The sequence below is a fragment of the Vicia villosa genome, linkage group LG4, assembly GCF_029867415.1.
Source record: "Vicia villosa cultivar HV-30 ecotype Madison, WI linkage group LG4, Vvil1.0, whole genome shotgun sequence".
Taxonomy (NCBI): domain Eukaryota; kingdom Viridiplantae; phylum Streptophyta; class Magnoliopsida; order Fabales; family Fabaceae; genus Vicia; species Vicia villosa.
The window spans coordinates 105,833,825-105,852,153 of NC_081183.1; positions in this window are offsets into that span (position 1 = coordinate 105,833,825).

Genomic DNA, 18,329 nt, shown 5'->3' on the forward strand with positions numbered 1-18,329 from the left:
TATTTACATGCTTAATTTAACAATACAAAACCATTTTCAAAATAAGTGGGTGCAAAGCTTTAACAATACTAAGCACAAAGATAAAGAGATTTGAAGAGAGATTGAGTACCTTGACAATTTTAGTCAATACCATTCTCATTGTTAGACGATAGGAATGGTCTAGAGGGGGTGAATAGACCACCTTTTTTCGACTTAAGAAAATTTTAGCTTTTGAAACGTGACTTCCCTGAATCACTTAATCGTCTAAGAGCGATTATGTTATCGGGGACCGGATACGTGCACTAAACCGAATGGATGAAAATGTCAAGTAATGAATTACGTTTTAACGAATATATCAATTGTTTCAATTGCACACTATATGGTATATTACTCACAATGAACGTTTTCACTAAAATTTGAACAAAAATTTGATTGAGTAATTTTATCGAACACTTGGTGATCGATATTTACCAAACCTTAGTTTTTGTTCAACAATGGAAATAAACGAAAACAAATGGAAACAAGATAAAGTAAAAGCGATAAGGCACACGATATTTGTTTAGGCAGTTCCTCTATCGTCCTCGCAGGAGTACGTCTGCCCCTAATTTCAAATGAAATTAGGAAAGTTTTATTTGATTGCAAAATGTTTAACAAGGATAGAAAGTACCAATCACTAACTACACACATGCAGTAAAATTGAATACGATTCGATCCTCCCCTTGATTCAAGTTGAATCAAGTCAATGTCAATGATCTTCACCGATCAAGACCCTGATCGTTCCTTTCTCAATCCTCCGGTTGTAGCAAATTTGTTGAGCAGATCTTTAATCCCTCAATCCCTTATGCACGGCTGAATTGATTACCAAAGCGAATCGATCGTCAAAAACCTTCGAACAAAATCTTTGATGAAGAAGGAAAAACCCTAAGGTTTTATACAAGAAACACCCTCAACAATCTTCACTCGAACAAGATGAATGTCTACCGTCGAATCTTGAACAAGACAAATATCTACCGTCGAACCTTATCAACACACGTTCCTTACTTCGATCGAAAAAGATGATTATGTGTGATTTTCAATCAATAAGCGAAAGGTTGAAGATGAGAAGAAGCTTGAGTATATTTTTCACGTTTCTTGTTAAATGCTTGAGAATGATCATTTGAGTATTTATACCACACACAATGCATAGGGTGATTTGAACACAGCAAAAAACCAGTTTGAGTAGCGACAGGTCGACCTGCTCCCTGCATAAGTCGACCTATGGAGAGTATTTTACTTGAGGAGAGCTAAACATGACACTTGCGTCGACCTGAAGGGTCGACGTGCGCATTCCCGTGAATTCCTCAAAATCTCATGCGTCGACCTATTCCTTCAATGCGTCGACGCATTTTGCTCTTGTACTTGAGTCACCCAAAATTTGATGCGTCGACCTGAAGAGTCAGCGTTCGCATACCCGAGATAACATCAAAGTTCCATGCGTCGACCTATGTGTTAGGAGTAAATTAATGGTAAATTCATGTGTTAATATAAGTGATTTCTTCTCTAAACTAATGCAAATTGTGATAGATCCATAGGTTTTTAGTGAGAATTGAACTGAAAAGGTTCAGTTCATGTGTAAAGCAAATCGAATCACTTGTGGGTATTATTGATGCAGGTTTAGAGCTGAACTGGAGCTTTAGGAAAACATGAAGAGGAAAGGAAGCTGGAAATCTCAAAGGCAAAGCAAAAAGATGAAGTTTGACAAAGCCGCGCCGCGGGAGTTCTAGCCAGCGCCGCGCCAAAGTCTCTGTTTCTGATCGCGCCGCGCTCATCCGTTACCGCGCCGCGGCCTCGGCGTTAAAAGCCCAAAACTTATAAATAGAAGCCCTAGCTTCCAAGTGAAAGGGAGATCTTTTGTGAGCGAAATTAGGAGAGCATTCTGAGTTTGCAACCAAGAACAACAATCGAAGGCCAAATCTTTACCAATCGAAGACATTCCGTTGATGAAGATGAATTCCTCTATTAATTCTTGTGTGTTCTTCATGTCTATGGAGAGCTAAATTCCTCTTGTTGAGTTTAAGGTAGTAGTTAACCTATGAATATAAAATGCCATTAATTATTTCCTATGAATAATTGTTTGAATTTATTATCAATAAGAAACCTTGTTTTTACTTTACACCATTGTTGAATCTTTGATCGAAAGAAAGGATTTTAACTTTTGCCCTAGGTTACTATATTGATTCAATCTCAATTTGCAGAGATGGAATTGTGATTGAGTTTTCATAATTATCGTTCCTTATTACTATTATCGATATTGATATTTGGAGAGATCGAATCTCATACCGGTAAAAGTTTATCTAATTTGATTTGCAGACATGGAATCATATTTGAGGATAAGTGAAGATAGTAATTCAAATGATTGTTCAATTGTGAATTAATTGATAAGTTGTATAGGAATAGGTTGATGAACCCTAAAGCTCAACATACTTCCTTAATCGTTAACAAACGTTCATTATTTGCATTTAAATTATTGTTTAAAATTTGATAGTATCATAATCATAAAACAAACCCAATTACTTTTTCTAACTCAAAATAATTAACTATAGAACAGCAGTGATATTAACCAATCCCTGTGGATACGATATATTACCGAAAATATTTACCCACAAATACTTTCAACAAATTGGCGCCGTTGCGGGGGATTGGTGTCAATATTGCTCGCATTGCAATAGTTTTTATTTTGAGTTATTTTTATTTTTCTGGTTGTTTCACGTGTTTGTTAGTTTTTGCAGATTTAGTGTATGCGCAGCAAAGTTTCCAGCGATCAACTTCTTTTTGATCCCGAGATCGAGAGGACCGCTAGGAGAGGAACATACACTACTATTTTTAGTTATTTACTCAATTTTAGATTTTTTAGTTATTTACTTAATTTTAGATTTTTTTTGTTTAGTTACTTATAGATTTTTAGTTTAGTTCCTTTATTTTAGATTTTTTTTGTTAGTTACTTTATTTTAGATTTTTTTAGTTTAGTGCCTTTATTTTAGATTTTTAGTTAGTTACTTTATTTTAGATTTTGTTATTGCAATAGTTTTTTATTTTTATTTTTTTTATTATTAATTTTTTTATCTTGTTATTTCACTTGTGTGCTAGTTTTGTAGATTTTTGTTTTTCGGAATGTGGGACCCAAATATAAATGTTGCGATTCATGCTCAAAACGAGATCCTAACTCGACAAATGGAGTATCTCCTTCAAAGTGTGTCACCGTTCACACCTCAAGTTAATGAGTATCATGATATCGGATGGTGCACACCGGAAGATGCGATGGAGTATCATATGGCTAACCATGAATACCAACAACAAGGGTTTTCACACTATAATCAAGGTTATCAAAGAGGACCCTCTGAGTTAGAGGAAACCATGAATCAATTCATGCAATTCTCTTTAGCCATTCAACAAAACCGGGAAACGCAAGATGTTCAACTTACCAAATTCTTCACCGAGCAAAACGTAAGTCAAGTCTCAACTTTTCAAAACCCTATGACTTGTGTAGAAACCTGCAATGCTACTTCTATAAGGAGTGTAAAAGTGATTGATGAGGAAGTTGAAAACAATGATGATGACAAGGAAGATGTTGCTGAAAAGGATAATATAGAGTATGTAAACGTCAAGAAAAATATAGAAGTTGAGTATGAGCCCTCAATGAAGCTACCTTATCCAAGACCTCCTAAAAAGGTAGATGATGTCTTAGTCGAAGGAACAAAAAAAGAGGATATAATCAAAAGAGTCGTGAATGAGTTAGAAACTTCAAAAGTTGAAACTTTTTCAAAAGAGAATATGGTGGACTTAGAGTTAAAGAAGAGTAGTAATGCAAAGGAGCATAAACTATCATTGGAATTACTTCCTCTACAGGTTCCTAATAAAGAAGGGAATGAGAGTCATTACTTTCGGCCAATGGAAATGTTTAGCCGTTTGCAAATCACCATCCCATCTTTAGAAGGTTTAAAGTTAAAGCCAAAATTTGTCAAATTCATCAAGGATAGGTTCTCACCGACGAAGAAATTAACGGATAAGGAGGTTATCTCTCTTGAGGAGAGAAAAAAACAAATGAAGGAAGAGAGATTGCAAGTTGAAGTGATAAGGATTAAGGATGAAGAAACCAAACATGCAAACTTTAAATACTTTTGGGGTTTCACATTGGTAAGAAAAGTACCAAGGAAAAGAGACAATGGTTGATGATTCAACCATGAACCGTCAAGCCATGTGACGTTAAATGAGGCACTTCGTGGGAGGTAACCCACACTTCTAATGTTTTATTTTGTTTTATTTATTTTTATTTCAGGAAATAATAAGGGGACCTTTCTGGTGAAAGCTAGGAAGAATCAATTGATATGGCAATAACCCTTGTGAGTCAACCCTCTCGGGCTTGTTCTGAAACATTGAGGTCAATGTTTAGTTCAAGTTTGGGGGTGGATTTACTCTTTTGCATTTTTCAATTTTAGGCTTTTATGTTTGTTATTTGTCCCCAGTTTAGAATGAGTAGTTCCACAGCATAATGAAAATCTCAAGCAAAGTACCAACAATGGAGCAACATGCGTGAAAGTGGTAGTGAGTGAAATTTTTTGAAAAAAAAAAATTAAGTTTTCACTTTCTTTTTCAATAAGTGACAAGGCAGGTATGAATTTTCGAACTTAAACTCTCAGTATGTACATGAAACGTAGGTTGTTAGTAAATACTGGCAGAAGTTCTTTATGGTACATTATTTTGTTGGATCAGCTTAGCCTTAACCATTGTGAGGAAAGCTTTCCATTGTTTACTATATATGCAGGAGACCATCGATTATTTCAACTTGTTTGTATCATGCTAAACCATTTGTCGCATCGTTTGTGGAAATCTGTGGAAGTGATTTAGGCATTTGTTTGAATCTGAAAGTTTCTTTGAGCTGGTTTCATCCTAAAACTTATTTTCTTCTGTGAGAGTGTGATCCTTTGCTAACCATTCTTTGAGCCTGAGGTCAAGGTAAATTTCATCATATGCACCAAGGAAAATACCTGGTGAGTTTTGATCTCAATAAAAAGTTTTGTTTTGGACCATCAACCATAAAATTTGGTGATGTGTTTTCTCTTTGACCTTTTTAGAAAGTAGGGGAGCATTCATATAATCTAAGTACAGGTTGATCTCCAAGTTGGGGAGAGTCACATTCAAAAGAGGAGTAAGTACATGTGGTAATCTGTGAAGGATAAAAGAAGTCGTAGCTTGAAAAAATAATAATAATAATAATAATAAGAGTTTATGGAAAAAGAACAACGTTTGAATATAACAGTTGTTGAAAAAAAAAAGAGTGAAAAAGAAAAACCGAGCTACGAATGAGAAAAGATGACCGGGTGAAAAAGCGAAAGTTATAGAGAAGGAGGAATGAGTTATGATTTGGATGCTTCCCTAGATTAGGAACAACCCTTGATTATCTTCTTTGCTTTGAATCTAAACCGCATTACAACCCGAGAAAGACCTTCTGATTCTCAGATTCCACAGGACTTGATGCTAACAATTTGGTGAACGTATGATATGGATCTTTGTTGATTTAATTGATTGGATGAGTGTTTAACCCCTCTTTTATTCATCATACTTTTTGATGAGAGTGATTAGTGCTGATTCAATTACAATTGTGTAGTGTTTTGAACTTCTGGAGATAATTTGCTTTCAAAATTTGTTTCATGTGTATGTTCTGAGTTTGCAGGAAGAGGAGGAGTATTTTGACTTGGTTGCTAAATTAAACCACTTGAGAAACCTTTTTGAAAAACTTGTTGCATGACTGTTGGTATGTTTTGTTGGAGGTAAGTAATTTTGTTTAGGGACAAACAAAGCTCTAAGTTGGGGAGAGTTTGTTAGGAGTAAATTAATGGTAAATTCATGTGTTAATATAAGTGATTTCTTCTCTAAACTAATGCAAATTGTGATAGATCCATAGGTTTTTAGTGAGAATTGAACTGAAAAGGTTCAGTTCATGTGTAAAGCAAATCGAATCATTTGTGGGTATTATTGATGCAGGTTTAGAGCTGAACTGGAGCTTTAGGAAAACATGAAGAGGAAAGGAAGCTGGAAATCTCAAAGGCAAAGCAAAAAGATGAAGTTTGACAAAGCCGCGCCGCGCCAAAGTCTCTGTTTCTGATCGCGCCGCGCTCATCCGTTACCGCGCCGCGGCCTCGGCGTTAAAAGCCCAAAACTTATAAATAGAAGCCCTAGCTTCCAAGTGAAAGGGAGATCTTTTGTGAGCGAAATTAGGAGAGCATTCTGAGTTTGCAGCCAAGAACAACAATCGAAGGCCAAATCTTTACCAATCGAAGACATTCCGTTGATGAAGATGAATTCCTCTATTAATTCTTGTGTGTTCTTCATGTCTATGGAGAGCTAAATTCCTCTTGTTGAGTTTAAGGTAGTAGTTAACCTATGAATATACAATGCCATTAATTATTTCCTATGAACAATTATTTGAATTTATTATCAATAAGAAACCTTATTTTTACTTTACACCATTGTTGAATCTTTGATCGAAAGAAAGGATTTTAACTTTTGCCCTAGGTTACTATATTGATTCAATCTCAATTTGCAGAGATGGAATTGTGATTGAGTTTTCATAATTATCGTTCCTTATTACTATTATCGATATTGATATTTGGAGAGATCGAATCTCATACCGGTAAAAGTTTATCTAATTTGATTTGCAGACATGGAATCATATTTGAGGATAAGTGAAGATAGTAATTCAAATGATTGTTCAATTGTGAATTAATTGATAAGTTGTATAGGAATAGGTTGATGAACCCTAAAGCTCAACATACTTCCTTAATCGTTAACAAACGTTCATTATTTGCATTTAAATTATTGTTTAAAATTTGATAGTATCATAATCATAAAACAAACCCAATTACTTTTTCTAACTCAAAATAATTAACTATAGAACAGCAGTGATATTAACCAATCCCTGTGGATACGATATATTACCGAAAATTTCTTACCCACAAATACTTTCAACACTATGCAAGTAGTGCGTCGACGCATTTACCCCTTACATAGAATCCTTTCAGAAACAGCTTGCAGTAGGTCGACCTATGGTGTCTATGAGTCGACCTATTAGTGTCTTGTAGCCAAAAATGCTTGTCTTGGTTGCCTTTGCATGGTTTCTATGATTCCACTTAAGTTGTAGTTGATTCACAATGTTTTCACATCATGAAAACTACACCATTTCCCTCACATACTCCCCCATTTTGATGATGGCAAAAATTGTGAATCTTTGTCGAGGCGTTGCTTAACCGAAGTGCTTGCTCCCCCTTTCTGTATGCTCCCCCTATCTTGGTGCATGTGTTTTCCATGGCTTGCTGATTCACTCAGTTTTCTCCCCCTTTGACAACATCAAAAAGAGACCGGCGATATTATACACACATGGCGGAATAACATAATTCAATTTTGATCATTACTAAGCCCCTTTTTGCAATCATAATCATAAAGCAATCATTCACATAAAAACATCACTTAATGATAAAATGAATAATAGTGCAATATAACATAAATAGCTAAACGCGTAATGAGCACTTAGCTCAATTCAAATCCATACACGAACACAAAGCACGGTAGAATTTAGTTCAGCACAACATAAAATAAGATCACAAAAGCAATAAAATTGTTCATGAAATTTTGGAAATGGTGTATGCATGAAAAAAAAACAAAAGAGAACACTAGGCTTCAGCATCATCATCTCCTTCTTGAGCCGGTGGTGGTGGTTGAGCTGTATGAACTGGAGGGAATGGGTAGTGTTGCATGAAGGCGTTTGTGAAGGAAGAGAGTTGGTTGCTCTGAGCATCCATCATACCATAAAGTGTGTTGTACCGTTGCTCTTGAAGTGTGGAGTAAGCTGTAAATTGAGCACCTTGCTTAGTGACACGAGTGGTCAAAGTAGTGAGACACTCATTCATCAGATTCTGATTCTCAATTTGTTGGAGACGCATAGCCTCCATCAAATTTGCAATATTGGAGCCGGCATTTTCAGTACCCACGTCTTCATCTTCATCCTCACCTTCATTGTCTTCCCCTTCATCAATATTCATTTCATCCTCATCTTCTCGGTTGAGGTCTGGATTGTTGCCTCGTAGAACAGCTCCATAGGCAACCGTGGTTCGATTGTAGAAGAAACCCATCATGTTCAGTGTCTTCTTGGTGAATTCTTGGTCAATTGAGATGGACTTCTTGGGAAGCCGCTGAGATGGAATATTGACTTTATTAAGCACCCATTGGATGAAGGAGGCATATCCAATAGCAGTGCCTCTACCTGACTCCTTCAACTCAAACATACGCTTTGATATAAAATGAGGCCATTTTACCGGAATTTTGCTCTTGATCAACCAAACCAAATACACTTCATGTTGGTCAACACGTGAGTATCCACCCTGCTTAGGTCGGATGATTCGTGCCACAATCCATTGTAGAATTCTATCAAATATGTTTAGGAGACCTGTAGTAGCGGACTGAGGGAACAAATTGCTTTGAACGATATGGTCAGCATGAGGGCGCCTCAACATGTTGTTCAATGCAACATTATTGTCAAATTGAGTCAACACGTTGGTATCAGTTACCGTGGCAGCATTCTCACGGAGTGGAAATATACCTACATGCCTCCAAGTGCTGTCGGTGATGGCGTATGTGGTTGTACCTATCTGAAAATCGAAGGAGCTCCCTTGGAAGTGTCCTTCCATACCATTATAGAAAACCCTTACCAAATCCTCATTGTAATCATGGTTTAATTCAAGAAAGGTACCCAAATTTTGAACTTCAAGTAGTTCTATTACCTGTTGAAGATGCAGTCTTCGCAAAGTTCCTGTGAATAACATGAATTGTTTGATGACCTTTCTGTTTCTGAAATGGGCTGAGTAGGATTCAACAAGGGCATCGGGAATGAGAGATAGAGCATCTTCTAATTCAGGTTGTGGTTGAGAAGAGGAGTCCTCTCTGCTTGCTCTCTTTCTCAATGATTTGTGGGAAGCCATGGATGAATGAGATGGAGGAAGTGAGTGGTCTTAGGGTTTTTGGTGAGAGCAGGTCGGCGCAAGGAAGAGAGAAAAGTGAATTTGCCTTGTGTCCCCTTTTTAAATATAACCTAATTTTGAAATTCTGCGAACGATGCGTCGACCTATGCAGGTGATGCGTCGATGCAATAGCTTCAGATTTTTGAAAAAATCTTTTGAGTAGGTCGACTCACAAAAAGAGTAGATCGACCCAAGCTTTGCAAATTTCAAGATTTGGTTAGATGCAATGAATGTATGTATGTCACAATCAAGTTATGAAAAAAAAATATTTAATGAACAAATTTCAACTTTACCATAGTGAAGTGTTTGCATGAAGTGAATCTAAGGTTGAAACGATATTACCTTTACATATGGGAGATGAGAAACAAGCCCTCACATATCTTTCAATGAACACTTAAAAATTGTGAGAGCATAGATAATAATAATAAATAAAGCATATGCAACTACTCATAGTTGCAACCTATCTGATATATCAAGGACGCCAAGTTCCCTACGGATGTGAAAGAAGGGCTCGGTAGCTAGTGGTTTTGTAAAGACGCCGGCAAGTTGATTTTTGCTATCAACATGCTCAAACACTACATCACCCTTCTCAACATGATCCCTGAGGAAATGGTGTCGAATTTCTATGTGTTTAGTGCGAGAGTGTAAGACCGGATTTTTGGTTAGATTTATAGCACTTGTGTTATCACAAAAGATAGGAATATGATCAAGCTTGACATTGAAGTCAAGTAATTGTTGCTTGAGCCATAGTATTTGAGCACAACAATTACCAGCTGCTACATATTCCGCCTCGGCAGTTGACAAAGCAACGGACACTTGTTTCTTGCTATGCCAACTAACCAAGGAATTTGAAAAGAAGTGACATGTTCCACTAGTGCTTTTCCTATCCAATTTGCACCCGGCAAAGTCGGAATCGAAATATCCAACCAAAGAGCAATCACTACCTTTGGAGAACCATAAGCCATGCTTAGTTGTACCTATAAGATACCTAAGTATGCGCTTAACGGCTTTTAAGTGAGACTCCTTGGGATATGATTGATATCTTGCACACATGCACACACTAAACATAATATCGGGACGGGAAGCGGTAAGATAAAGTAGGGAACCGATCATACCTCTATACCTTTTTACATCAATCGGCTTACCATGTTCATCCCGATCAAGATTTACCGCGGTAGGCATAGGAGTGTCAATGGCCTTGGACTTTGCCATATCAAACCGTTTGATGAGCTCTTGACAATACTTAGTTTGATTCACAAACGTTCCTTCTTTTAGTTGCTTTATTTGGAGTCCAAGGAAGTAGTTTAGTTCACCCATCATGCTCATTTCGAATTCTCCTTATCCTTGACCGTGTTGTCACCCCTTTTGATATGTCTCCTAGAATGTTCTCCATAAGATGGTCCTTAGAAGATTTCCACGCAAGAGGAAGATCACTCTTCTCACTTGGTTGCTCTTCTACTTTCTCTTTAGGTGTTTGATCCACTTCCTCTTCATTATTCTCGGGTAAGAGGGATTCTTTATCTTTCTCAAGCTTGGCATCCGGATCTTTTAATAAACTCTCAGTTGAGACACCTGCACCATTAAGAACACTACCTTTTCCGACAACTTTCGGACAAGACTCATCAAAGAAGACATGTACGGACTCTTCAACAATATGTAACCTTTTGTTGTATACTCTATAAGCTTTACTAGATTGAGCGTATCCAAGAAAGATACCCTCATCCGCTTTTGCATCAAACTTGCCAAGATTTTCCTTTCCATTATTTAGAACAAAACACTTACATCCAAATACATGAAGGTGAGAAATGTTTGGTTTTCTTCCTTTCAAGAGTTCATACGGTGTTTTGTTTAGAATAGGTCGTATCAAGATCCTATTTAAAACATAACAAGCCGTATTAATGGCATCGGCCCAAAAATATTTTGGAAGCCCATGTTCATTAATCATAGTTCTCCCAAGTTCTTCCAACACACGATTTTTACGTTCCACTACTCCATTTTGTTGGGGAGTTCGTGGTGCGGAGAAATTATGATTAATGCCATGATTGCCACAAAACTCTTCAAAGAGATGGTTTTCAAACTCACCCCCATGATCACTTCGGATGGATACTATGTTAGTGTTCAATTTATTTTGGAATAACTTGGCAAATTTCTCAAACGCAGGGAAGGTGTCACTTTTGCTTTCTAAGAAAATCGTCCAACAATACCTAGAGAAATCATCAACTATGACAAACCCATAATAGTTTCCACCTAGACTTTTTATTCTAGATGGTCCAAAGAGGTCCATATGAAGAAGTTCAAGAGGTCTCGTAGTTGAAACAATGTTTTTAGATTTAAAAGAGATCCTTGTTTGCTTCCCCATTTGGCACGCATCACATAAGTGATCTTTGGAAAACTTTATTTTGGGTAGGCCATGTACTAGATCTTTTAAGACGATTTTATTGAGCAAATCAAAGTTGACGTGAGCTAAACGTCTATGCCAAAGCCACGAGTCTTCACTCATAGTTGCTAGACATTTGACCTCAATCAAGGATACTTCATTTAGGTCAAGCATGTATACATTATTTACCCTCAAGCCTTTGAACACATCATCTTTCTTGTCATCATTTCTAATTATGCAACTTTCTTTAGAAAATGATACCGAGTATCCTTTGTCGCATAATTGACTGATGCTAATAAGATTGTGTTTAAGGCCCTCAACTAGAAGGACGTCAGAGATAGTAGTGGAAGAGGGATTACCTACACTACCTTTACCGAGTATTTCTCCCTTGTTGTTATCACCATAGGTCACAAATCCTTTCTTCTTAGCCATAAAGTTATAGAATAAAGATAAGTCACCCGTCATATGTCTTGAGCATCCGCTATCTAGAAACCATCTTCTCTCGGATGGCTCAAGACATTCCACCTACAAATTTAAACAAGGGAAATAGGTACCCAATTTTCATTGGGTCCTTGTGTGTGAGTGAAACAAAGGTTGCTCTTGGGAGTCCATTTGAAAATGCCTTTGGGAACCAAGAATCTCCTAAAGCGACATTTTTTAATGATATGCCCCCTTTTGCAACAATATAGACATCTTGAGTTTGAATGATTATTATATTTGCTAGATTGATCTTTTATCACATAAGTGTATCGTTGATACGGATTTATCATACTATTTTTGAAATGTGATAGTTTTAACTTCTTTTTGCCAAATGTGACAAGTTTCACATCCTCCCCATCTAAACCAAGGACTCTTGTCAACAACGCTTGTGTCTTTGATACTTTTAATCATAGATTCCTTAAGAGTTTCTAATTCCTTTTCGGAATCGGAAACTTTCTTCTCAAAGTATTTGAAAATTCTTTTATTTGAAGCTAAGCGTTGAAATGCTTCCTTAGCTTCATGATGCAAGGTATCAAAGGCATGCTTTAATTCAAAATAAGACATAGCATCAACATTATTATATTTATCATGACTTACAATCTTTTTCTTCTTTTGATGTGCCATGACACATAGGTTGACGGTTTCCTCTTCATCGCTTGAGCTTTCTTTGCTAGATGAGTCACTATCACTTTCCCAAGCGATATAGGCTCTTCTTCCTTTTGGTTGCTTCTTTTGAGGTTTACTCTTTGTCTTATCTTTCTTTAGCGAAGGGCAATCCGGTTTGTAGTGACCCGGTTTTCCACAGTTGTAACAAGATCCTCTAGGTTTAGTCTTCTTATACTCATCTTACTTGTTAGGCTTTGATTGACGTCTATAATCAACTAGATTGTTGTCCGAGTGCTTAATTTCATTCTTTCGAAGATATTTATTGTATCTTCTCACGAACAATCCCATATCTTCATCCGGACTTTCATCTTCGTCACTAGATTCACTATCACACGTGTCTTTGGTGGATGACTTAGAACTTGAAGCCTTTAGAGCGATAGACTTCTTTTCGGTATCCTTTGACTTTTCTTTCTTTTCTTTCTTCACGTGTTTGTTTAGGTTCATGAGATCTTGCTCACGTTCTTCTAGCTTTCCAAATAGAGCCGTGAGATCCAATGTAGAGAGATCGTTGGCTTCTTTGATTGCCGTGACCTTTGGTTGCCATTCCCTACTAAGACATCTCAAAACTTTGTTAGTAGCTACGGCATTGGGAGTAATATGTCCCAAAGTGTGTAAACGATTGATAATGTGAGAAAATATCTTTTGCATATCCGCAATGGTTTCACCTTGCTTCATATGAAAGAGATCAAAATCTTGCGTTAATGTATTGATTCTAGCTAGTTTAACATCATTAGTTCCTTCGTGGGCGACTTGTAATGCATCCCATATTGCCTTAGCCGTTTGGCAATGTGACACACGAAAATACTCATCAACCCCTAAGGAAGCTATAATCATGTTTCTAGCTTTCCAATCATACCCGTAATTCTTTTCATCTTTTTCATCCCATTGTGCTTGAGGTTTAGGTCTGGTGATGCCTGCATCGTTGGTTATGGTAACAGCCATAGGACCATTGACGATGACATCCCATATTTTTCTATCAACGGAGTTGATATGAATGCACATACAGTCTTTCCAATAACTATAGTTTTCTCCAGTGAAAACAGGCGCTTTATTGTACGCCCCTTTTTGACCGCTCTCCATTTTCTAAAAAGTTATATCAAGCACTAGAATGAACCGGAGCTCTTGATACCACTTGTTAGACGATAGGAATGGTCTAGAGGGGGGTGAATAGACCACCTTTTTTCGACTTAAGAAAATTTTAGCTTTTGAAACGTGACTTCCCTGAATCACTTAATCGTCTAAGAGCGATTATGTTATCGGGGGCCGGATACATGCACTAAACTGAACGGATGAAAATGTCAAGTAATGAATTACGTTTTAACGAATATATCAATTGTTTCATTTGCACACTATATGGTATATTACTCACAATGAACGTTTTCACTAAAATTTGAACAAAAATTTGATTGAGTAAATTTATCGAACACTTGGTGATCGATATTTACCAAACCTTAGTTTTTGTTCAACAATGGAAATAAACGAAAACAAATGGAAACAAGATAAAGTAAAAGCGATAAGGCACACGATATTTGTTTAGGCAGTTCCTCTATCGTCCTCGCAGGAGTACGTCTGCCCCTAATTTCAAATGAAATTAGGAAAGTTTTATTTGATTGCAAAATGTTTAACAAGGATAGAAAGTACCAATCACCAACTACACACATGTAGTAAAATTGAATACAATTCGATCCTCCCCTTGATTCAAGTTGAATCAAGTCAATGTCAATGATCTTCACCGATCAAGACCCCGATCGTTCCTTTCTCAATCCTCCGGTTGTAGCAAATTTGTTGAGCGAATCTTTAATCCCTCAATCCCTTATGCACGGCTGAATTGATTACCAAAGCGAATTGATCGTCAAAAACCTTCGAACAAAATCTTTGATGAAGAAGGAAAAACCCTAAGGTTTTATACAAGAAACACCCTCAACAATCTTCACTCGAACAAGATGAATGTCTACCGTCGACTCTCGAATAAGACAAATATCTACCGTCGAACCTTATCAACACACGTTCCTTACTTCGATCGAAAAAGATGATTATGTGTGATTCTCGATCAATAAGCGAAAGGTTGAAGATGAGAAGAAGCTTGAGTATATTTTTCACGTTTCTTGTTAAATGCTTGAGAATGATCATTTGAGTATTTATACCACACACAATGCATAGGCTGATTTGAACACAGCAACAAACCAGTTTAAGTAGCGACAGGTCGACCTGCTCTCTGCATAGGTCGACCTATGGAGAGTATTTTACTCGAGGAGAGCTAAACATGACACTTGCGTCGACCTGAAGGGTCGGCGTGCGCATTCCCGTGAATTCCTCAAAATCTCATGCGTCGACCTATTCCTTCAATGCGTCGACGCATTTTGCTCTTGTACTTGAGTCACCCAAAATTTGATGCGTCGACCTGAAGAGTCAGCATGCGCATACCCGAGATAACATCAAAGTTCCATGCGTCGACCTATGCAAGTAGTGCGTCGACGCATTTACCCCTTACATAGAATCTTTTTAGAAACAGCTTGCAGTAGGTCGACTTATGGTGTCTATGAGTCGACCTATTAGTGTCTTGTAGCCAAAAATGCTTGTCTTGGTTGCCTTTGCATGGTTTCTATGATTCCACTTAAGTTGTAGTTGATTCACAATGTTTTGACATCATGAAAACTACACCATTGCCCTCACATATATTCCTTTGGATATTTAGGCAATAACTTAAGCAATCAAATCACGAATACCTCAAGTGATGTGTGTGATAACATGTGTATCATAAAGGTAAACAAGTGAGCATAACAAAGAGAGCAATGTATAAGGCTCAAATGTAGATAATGGTGGATATGATGTTTTACCTTTGAATCATTTCATGTTTGAATGAATATGATGGATATCTCATGCACGTGGTTAGTAAACAAAGTATGTATATACAATGATAATACCATAAATAAAGCATAATTGTACAAGGATAAAATTATCAACAAATATGTACAAGTATATAAACAAGGAGAAATCAAAGCAACAAGTTATATTAACATGGCATTGTTAGAAATCAAAGGAATTTCAAATTAGGATTTTGAAACACACCTAACCCTAATTGATTTTTAAAGTGATTAAAAGACCAAACCCTAAAAGAGAGTTGGTTTAAGGGAACATGATGACTTTAACCTAGCCCTGGATAGATTCACACAAAAATATATACAAGCTTACTTGGTGAAAAAATATTAAAAGGAAATGATTTTAAAGACCTTTAAAACATAAAAGACTCGTTTTTGTTTTAATTTAAAAATAATGAAATAATAAATATTTTTGAATTTTTAAATTATATTCATGATATATACAAGTTAAATGAAGGAAGTAAAAAAATTACTTAAAAATAGGTTGATTTACTATTTTAAATTAATTATCAAAGGGGTGAGTTAAAACACAATAAAATAGTGGTAAAAATAAGCTTTGGTCCCTAGAAGGTTTGAACCCACGCCTTTTACTTCCCAGACCAAAAGACTAACCACCGCGCCATGCGCTTGGCCCAATCAGAAGATGCCTTACATTGGTTAAAAGGTAAAACAAGTAGTAAATCTGATTAGAAAAATAAAATGACACAAAGTGTCAAAAGGGGGGATTGAACCCACGCCCTTAGGGAGAAGAGATATTTAAACAAAATCACGCAACCATTGGAGCAAACGATGTAGTCACATGTTAAAACACAAATAATTGAATATAATATAAAACAAGTTTCAATTTTCAAATTTTGAACTTCATCAAACTTCATCTTCTTCGTGAAGCAACAACAACAACACCCATGGTTGGATTTCCAAACTCATTCAATTCTCAACCATTTGTGATGATATAAAAATGAAAATTACTCAGTTTTTGACCACAAATCCAACCATATGACTCTTATTGATTTATTTTAATCCTAACTTATTAATTTCCAGAAAAACTCTATGAACCCTAACTTTTAAAAATCAAATTAAATGATCATGGCAATGAATAAATGAATGATAGTTGAGGGCTTTTGATCCCTACATGATGCTGAACAAAATGGTATCGGGACTTATTAAAAAAGATACACAATTAAGGGAGTTCAAGTTCAAGCAACTTACCTCTGAAACTGGAAATTGAATTCCTTGTTAGAGATGTTTCTGAACTTGTTTAATGATCCAGATAGCTTCCTTGACCCTCAAGGAATGTATTGATGTGCTTAGAATGGATTGAAAGCTCCTGAATCTTCTTCCTCGACCTCAACTGCAACTGAGCCAAATGCAAAGGGTGGATGGTGATTCTGTGTTTACAGATGGGATTTTATAACTTGGATAGCTTCTGTGGATGATATGTGAGATGTTTGAATGCTTAAAAGAGTTTGAGATAGCTTGTACAACTCAATTCAATTCTATGTGCAAATGGTGAAAGTGAAAATGGAGGGAGGTGTTTTGGTGATTACAAATGCAATGTGAGGATTGCTACAACTTCTATGAGGTGTATGGATGATGTTTGATCACTAGTTTGACACTGAACAAGCTTGAAACTCAAAATTCACTAGTCTGTACAAGTGACAATTTTAGATGAGGGAGTGACTTGGAGAATTCAGGTGTGTTTGATACAAGAGGCTTTGGTCTCTATTTATAGTCAAGAAATGTGGTTTGTGGGGGGGGAAAATCATATCAATTGGTGGTCACATGTGAAGGTTATCCCACTTTGCCTCTTTATAAAGAAATGTGAAAGTTATGGTTTCAAGAGTGAAGTACAACCTTTAAGCATGCTTGGGAGAGATTCTTTTGCATATGGGAATCTTGCTTGTTATGTTTAGATTGCTTTTGGTGCAAAATAAACAAGTTGGGAGTTCAATGCAAGAGTTGTTGGTGATTAAAGTGTCTTTACAAGAATGGAAGTGTTAATTTTGTGCCATAAATGGAGTAATTCAATGGACAATGGTGAAAGCACTTGGTCCATAGCTCAAAAGCAAGTAAAATCATCTGATTATGGTTCCTTGAACAAGTTATAGGGTCTGCAAGCAAGGTTTATACAAATTTGATTCAAAAATTTGAAACTTGGTTCTTCATGGAATAACTTGAATTCAAGTGTTATGGTTCCCTACTCATAAATTCATATCTCTTAGCTCAAGCATTGAAATCTTATGTTAATGGTCTCTTTGGAAAGCCCTTGCAACTCTCATCAACTTTGGTCTTTGTTTCCCTTTCAGATTCATCTTGGATCTTGGTGAAATATGTCCATGAAGTTAGGAAAAAACTAGGTTCAAACACTTGGAATTTTTCTAAGTCTTCTGTTAGAAACTTCAGGATCCCATAACTCTCAAATGATTCATTTTTTGGAAAAAGTTATTTGTGACAAAGTTCATTAGATCAAGTTCTACAACTTTCATGATGGAAGTTTTTTCAGTTGCAAACTTGAAATTTGAAGTTACTTGGACATGAAGTTATAGCCTAAATACTTGAAAAACACTTAAAATTTCTAAGTGTTACAACTTTGACTTTTGTTAACTTTTTGATTCTTGTTTGATTTTCTTTGATCAAATGACTTTAATAATCATATGTTGGTGATTTTGATCTTCCAAAGTCCATAAATGATCAAATTCTTTAAAATCAAAGACAGTCTTAAACAAATGACTTTTTCCAAATGAATTGAACTTTTGTGAATTTCAATTGAATCAAGCTCTCATCTTCAAATGAATGACATGAGTGGATTCTAATGTTGTATTGGAGATCCTTGAGTCATGTTTTGAGCTATGGAGTCATGTCCTGATTAAAAGTCAACTCCCCAAATGAATTAGATCA